The sequence below is a fragment of the Salvia miltiorrhiza genome, chromosome 3, assembly GCF_028751815.1.
Source record: "Salvia miltiorrhiza cultivar Shanhuang (shh) chromosome 3, IMPLAD_Smil_shh, whole genome shotgun sequence".
In the NCBI taxonomy this organism is placed as follows: Eukaryota; Viridiplantae; Streptophyta; class Magnoliopsida; order Lamiales; family Lamiaceae; genus Salvia; species Salvia miltiorrhiza.
Window position 1 is genome coordinate 18554927 of NC_080389.1, and position 7207 is coordinate 18562133.

Sequence of the window (7207 nt, forward strand, 5' to 3'; positions counted from 1 at the left end):
TTGAAGGGATGTTGGGTTGAACATTTAAGAGTTTGAAATGAGATTTTGGTGAATTTCGTAGGCCTACAGACCTACTGTGATCGACAGTTTTTAGATGTCTAATAGCTTTGATAATTTTATAACAAATCCCTACATGAGTCTTAAGCACACCGGTAAAATTTCAAGTCATTTGGACTTCGTTTACTATTTTTATAAAATACAAAACCTAAACTGCACATTACTACCGAGAATTTCAGAGAACAGGAGAAAGAGTCATTCATTTCAGTAGCTTCCTGTGTGATCTAGATTTCAACATTTTTATGATATTAACCTTATTGGGTTAGATATATATCTACCAAAGTTGAGCCCAGTTTGACAACGTTTACTATTTTTCAAAAATCCAAGTTTTAGATTGCTCAAAACTGCCGAATATGGTAGACTGTAGTAAAACAGTCATATTTCCTACAATACTTGGAGTTTTTGACTCTACGTTTTTTTATATGAAACTAGACTCGAATACCTTTCTTTTGGTATGAGTCTCGAGTCCAGGAGGTGTCGGAGTCAGAACAGGTTAGATTTTGAAGTTGAGTCAGTATAAAAACAGAGCATGTTTTGATAATGTTTGATTGTGTTTTCTTATGGGCCTTAGGTGATTGTGTTGTCTATGTGTTTGAATGAGATTAGACGAGCCTTATATGAGAGACAAATCGAGACTTGGAACCATAATTTTCTTGAAACCTATCCTTGAACTTAAGGATTTGAGATGAGTGGAGAGTTTATATAGAGTTGAGTAAGGAGATAGAATATGAGATAGAGCATAAGTTTCCTTTCATGTCTCTGATAATCATAAGTTTTGATGTCGAGTCTAGAATAGTATCTCTAGACTTCTAAGAATGTCAGTAACCCTCAGCTCGCCGTCACACTGCCGCAACAAAGGTACGATAATAGTTTCAAAAATATACATATATGTATTTCAGATGTTATGAAAGTTTTTCAAGAAAATGTGCGCCTTATGTTTACGATGCTATGTGAATGCTTTTTGTCGTGTTTGGGACTACCCGAACCCATAACGACTCAATGAATGTATTTCGTGTTTGGGACAACCCGAGCCCTTAACGAATCAATGTATGTATGTATGTATGGTCGAGTTAGATTCCTTGAATCTTTCCGGCATAAGCAAAGTTTTCATGAAAGGGACATTAAATGTCCATATATGTTAAGGTTTCAAAAGAAACAGAAGTATGTATGTATGAAAGAATGAGAAAGCTTTATGTTGTCGTTTTAGGCTAGCTGCCTATACGATTAGAATGATGGGTCCTCTTACAAACCGTTTGAGTACCACCCAAGAATGCTTTGAGAATGTTAATCGTGATAGCACCACTTGATCGATTTAAGTAAAGACTGGTAAGATAGAAATGTTTAACATAAAGATGTTACAACATAGAGGCAATGCCTTAAGACTAAGGATTCATTTGAACTATTTCAATAGCGGTGAGATTAATTTTTTTTTTTACATAAGAACTTATGTTGCTTGTGATTATGATGTTAGTCGTGATAGCTTGGCTAGAACAACATAGAATGGACTTTCATGGTATCAATAACTTATGATGAAACACTTATTAGTAAGTGCTTTAAGTTAGAAGTTGACTTAGAGCTTTATAAGAGATAAGAAGTTGACATGATTGGGGGCGAAGCTCCCATTTGACTGAGTGATTCATTGTGCTGGGTCTGGTCAGCCCATATAACTAAGATCTCGGTGATTGTCAATTAGGATTTTGACCTTGAGTAGGGCGTCATCCCAATGTATAGACTCACACTATGTAGTTGTCACAATAAGATCTTATTTTACCACGATAAGCACAGTAATGACTAGAATGACTTAGTTTGCTGTCAGTTCTCGAAGTACTAGAAGGTGATATTCTCACAGTTAGAAAGATACACTAAGCATCAACCTATCTTTTGACCGATAGTCGGTAGAAACAAAGCAACTTCTGGAATCCCAAGTGGAGAACCAGGGCAGATAACTAGTATGATAGAGTTTTCAACAAAATTTCAGGACGTGCTCCAAATGTGGTGGACACTTATGAGAAACGCGTGAAGGAGTTCGCAAACGAATGGCGTCATGAGATATTCAATTCCCCTACCAAGCCAAAGAAATATTACGTAGGAGCAACCAACGAGCAAGACTCTCACCATCGAATCACTGCTACCAAGGGAGAATGGGAAGACTCCGACACAATCTGGATATACACCACCTCAAGATGTGGTGAAGGAAAGAAAATGGAATGAAGAAAACAACAGAAAATTTGAGAATAGAAAAAGAACTTTAGAATAAGACTTAAGATCCAACCCAACCTCAAAGCCAACAACCTCACACTAGAAGGGTGATTGTTTCGGCTAAAGTGTCAAAAGCTCCATCAATAGGAAGCAAGTATTTGTTTTAAACTTCAGAGAACTTGAGCACTATGTCTCATTAGCCCCAAAGTTGAATTACTTGACTTATGACTTAGAACTCGTTGTGGTTGTGCACGTGTTGGAAATTTGGAGATGCTATCTCTACTGAGTTAAGTGTGAGGTCCTTATAGCTGACAAGAATTTGAAATGCTTTTCGAGCAAAGAGATTTCAATGTAAGACAACAGAGACGATTCGAATTAGTGAAGAATTATGATGGTACCATCAATTGGAAATTAAGATAAGATGTTTCACCACTAAATATAAAGTACTGATTGGTGATTGCCTTATTCGGTTTAGTAATTGTTCACCATCCGGAGACAATATCAAGCTGTGTAGTTGCATCAATAGTTAAGTGTGAATTGCAAGAAAGGATTATGAAAGCACGAAATGAAAATGGATATTGGTGAGAAAATGTGTCTCGCCTCAAGAATAAGAAAAACGAAAGGATTCACGAAAGTCAGGACTAGTGCACTAATGGTTAGTGGAGGATTGTGGATGTATACACTGAATATTACGTCTCGCAGTTAAGAAAGTATGTGATTAAGAAAGATGAGATAGTCCAAGCTCAAGGCTTAAGTTATGGAGAGAAATCAGTTTAGTGACTAGATTGCAAGGTTTAAGTGTTACGAGGCAATAATATTGTTCTCGTCAAGTAGTGGAACCATCACAGGATGGAAAAGGCTACAAAAGAGATGAATGAAACGAATGACTAGTATCACAAGCTAGAATACCAGGTATGCAAATTTCGGGACGAAATTTATTTTAAGGGGGGTAGTATGTAATGCCCCGCTCTTTTAAATACATATTAGATTAAATATGTGCATTAGTTATAAAATTCTTTTAATTATTTATTGTGATTATTTTGTTCAGATAATATTATTTCAGCAAAAGTCTGTATAAGAGATACAGAGCTGCGATTTAATATTCAATCATGAATCAAACCAACAATTAAATTATTGGTTTAGCTACACATTGAAACTTTGCATTACCAGTTGATTGATTCAATAGTATTAGAAATTTTAGATTTATAATCGATTTCATAAATCGTGTTATTTAAATCGAATTGTTAGAATTATAACTTGAGCGTATGTGAATAATAATTTTATTATTACATGTTATGTGTGTTTAGTATTAAGTCGTGAATTAATTCCGACTTTCACGTATTAAATCCCAAGATTGAGGATTTAATTTATATAAATACGACAAGTATTTAATTAGCAGGAATTGGAAAATTATTACAGAAACGAATAAGAACTAGGAGAAACTAGATCACGGAAAATCAAAATCCTACTACACGTATGTCTCGATTTTTCATCCAACACATCAATTCCTACACTATTCCACCTTCTCCTTCAACGCAACATCATACTGCAACAAGTTTTTCAAGGTCTCAATATCTTCCATGCAATCCAAAAAGCCAAGATATGAGGAAAAGAAGATCACGAAAGAAACAAAATTTTCAAAGATTGCATGCTCAACCTTCCCCTCCAATTCAAGATTTCTGACTTCAAAGATTTGCAGATTTCTAGCAAATCTTATTTTTTTCAAAAGTGTAGATTTGCAGCTGACTTTCCTTCCAACTCCCTACACAAATTTCAACCTTCATAATTTCCATTGTCTACGGAATCCACTTATAAATACATAGCATATCAGTTAACACACAGCTCACTCCACTAGCAATAACCACACCCGTGCAGAGAAAGTGAAGCCAACAAGCTTCAAAACAAACTTTGCATACTTCTTAAGCTCAAGTGAGCTCCCTTCGCCAGGCTATTTCTTCGCCGACCGGCCACTAGGCTCTGAACCGAGAACGTGTACTCGTTCCTCCATCTTCAGGCTACCAAACCCAACAATCGAAAGGCCAAAGCCTTCTCTATATTTTCCTGACCAAAGGCCGCAATATCCTTCGGAGGCCAACGTCGAATTCCCGACTTAGCCACCGGCCAACTTACGGCTTTCGTTTCTCACTATCCTTACGACGAAAAAGGATTGAGAAAACACCGTTGTGTAGCCTGATCTACCTCGCACGAGGAAGACTAAGTCGTAGACCTTCGCGGCTAAACACCATCGCGGAACGACGACCAGAAAACCCCCGACGAACAACTTCCATTAGTGCTCACTTGGACAAGGGTAAGTTGACGCCCTTATTTCGATGCATTCCCGTTTCTATTATATTATGGGAAATTTCTGGGGTATATATGGGAGCGTGGTAAATATTTGTACAAAGTTTCATGTTATTTGAACTTCGTTTACCACCCTTTTAAAATTTGAGAAGTCTACTGCCCGTATCTGTTGAAACTGTCATGAGGCAGATGATTAGGTTAATTATTTCAGTAACCATATGTTGATATTTAGCTCTCAAATTTTTATTGTATGAAGATATATGTGTTAGCTATCTTCATATAAAATTTGAGGTTATTCCGGTAACGTTTGCTATTTTTTCAAAAATCTGGACTTTCAGTTGGCAGAAACTGCCGAATCTGGTAGGCGATGGGAAAATCGCTATATCTCTTAAACTACTTGGAGTTTTTCAACATACTTTTTTTTCAATTAAACTAGACTCAAAGAGGTTTCTATTGATATAAAATTCGACTCCATACGAGTTCGGAGTAAAAGCAGTTTATTAGTTGAAGTTGAATCTATACAGTTTTGTTGAGATGGAAATGATTCAAAATAATTCCTATTAAGGATTTTAAAGTTTTATTGTTGATAAAATATCACTTTTAGATTATAAATGAGCTATTGATGTGTATATATATATATTGGTGATTGGCATTATTAAATGGGGAAAAGGAAAACGTTTTATGTTTATAGAATTATTCTTTATTTATAATAGATAAATAAATGAATAATATAAAATGGAATTTCCTACATCCTCAAAGGTACATGAAATATTTTGATAAAGGAAGAACGATTGTATATGAGTTAGATATAGTCGTTTAAGGAAATATGGGTAGTTAGAGAAATGAGTGAATAGTGATTCACTGCATTTGTTGTTATCTTTTCTATTATTCACTCGAACACATGTTTTCGTGTTATCAAAGGTTCAAATAAACAAAAGCGTCTGAGTAACCTATCGCGCTAAGGAAAGAGAATCATTGTCTTAAGTAGCAAAACACTGCAATCAGGTGGGCATTACTTTTACTATACGTATATAGAGATCCCCTGCGTGTCGTAGGCCTCTTATACGAATGAATGCATGAGATGATTTAACTGTTAATTTCAGTTTTATATATCTATCAAACGAATTTAATGTTACATTTAAACAAGATATTTCATTACAAAATCATTGAACTGAAAATTATTTCAATTGTTGTCTTGCCATAAATGTTTAAATTTTAGTATGATATCTATCTGCTTTGGCTTTGCCAATGATGCAATCGAATTCGGGTCCTGAGCAGTTGATAGCTATCCTGCCAGGACTAGTGTACACCAGTGACCGTGAGTCATCTAGCGGGTTGGCCGGTCAAGTGACCGTGAGAGGTGGCCACCTCTCCGGCACACAGTTCCAGATATGATAGATTACAAGAGAACTTAGTCTGCAGACGAACTTTAAGAATCACAAATGAACTTAGTAAGCTTGGGCCTTTTTAGCGAAAAACTCCCTTGCTGTACTGTTTATGATGGCATGACAATTTACAGTTTTGAAGCATGTATTTTTATACCTAGGCATACGTGCCCACTGAGTGCTTTTGTACTCAGCCCTGCATATGTTTTCTAAATGTGCAGGTTGAGCTGATGTGATGATGGTGCTGCAATGAGCGGAGTCTCCAGGGTTGTTAATAAATAGTTAACCTGTCTAGAATATGTCTTCATACATATGTCTAGCTACTTTCCGCTGCAAGATGTTGTTGATGTTATAGTATGTTATGTCATACTTTGAGTCTTAAGAGAATGGTTTCATATGATGTATAACTTGATTAATGATATTAATTAAGTTTTATGCTGTCTTTCATAGATTATTTTCAATTGAGTATTCATGAATAAAAATGACGAGTTTTATTAAGATGAGTAAGTGTTACGGCTATAAATGACGCCCCTTTTCTTCCCCTTCTTCTTTAACCCCATCCCTAGTCGTAGATCACTCGGCTTAACTATCCTTAGTTAGGGCGGGCTGTGACACCTCTAGATTCCCCCGACGATGAAAACATAAGAAAAAGCTTTCTGGCCAGGCAATCGGCATCGTAAATGGACTCCGTCATTGATCACTAAAATCCTAGAAATATATTACCGCAACTAATATGATGAAATTATGACATATAACAAATTGAGTATCGTATCCACATAGATTGATATGACGAAAACACAATGAGTAATTCAACGCAAGCACTCACTCAATATTTAGGCAAACAAACAAAGGAATGGTGATGAACTATAACTATACTAAAGCAATTAAAAAAAATAAAATAAGATAACAAAAATTTAAGAATAAAAATACTGATCCTAGGGAATGTAATTATGTTAATTAAATGTACATTAACCTATAAATCCAAATCACCAGTTTAATTCAGTCCTAATGAAAGATCAAATAAATAAAGACACAATCTCGCTAGAGTTGCCACACCTCTATTCTTGAAGGACAAGGTGCGACCAATTCATAGAAATAACCAAGCGAAAAAGGGGTTAATGCCTAAGGTCAAAGATCTTGGGTTCAAGTCCCATGTGGCTCGGTCTTTAAATCTCTTTATTTAATATTGTTAATTTATCAAAAAAGAAAGAAAGACATATATCAAATTAGTTATACTAATCAATCAACAACATAACTAACCTTGT

At 35.6% G+C, this 7207-nt stretch overlaps 1 long non-coding RNA gene across 1 annotated transcript; it reads left to right on the forward strand.

Moving 5' to 3' along the window:
* Positions 1-3424: 3424 nt before the first annotated feature.
* Positions 3425-6389, forward strand: LOC131017980 (uncharacterized). Its single transcript, XR_009099953.1, has 2 exons — positions 3425-5562; positions 6164-6389. It is a non-coding gene; the product is annotated as an uncharacterized LOC131017980 (long non-coding RNA).
* Positions 6390-7207: the final 818 nt, after the last annotated feature.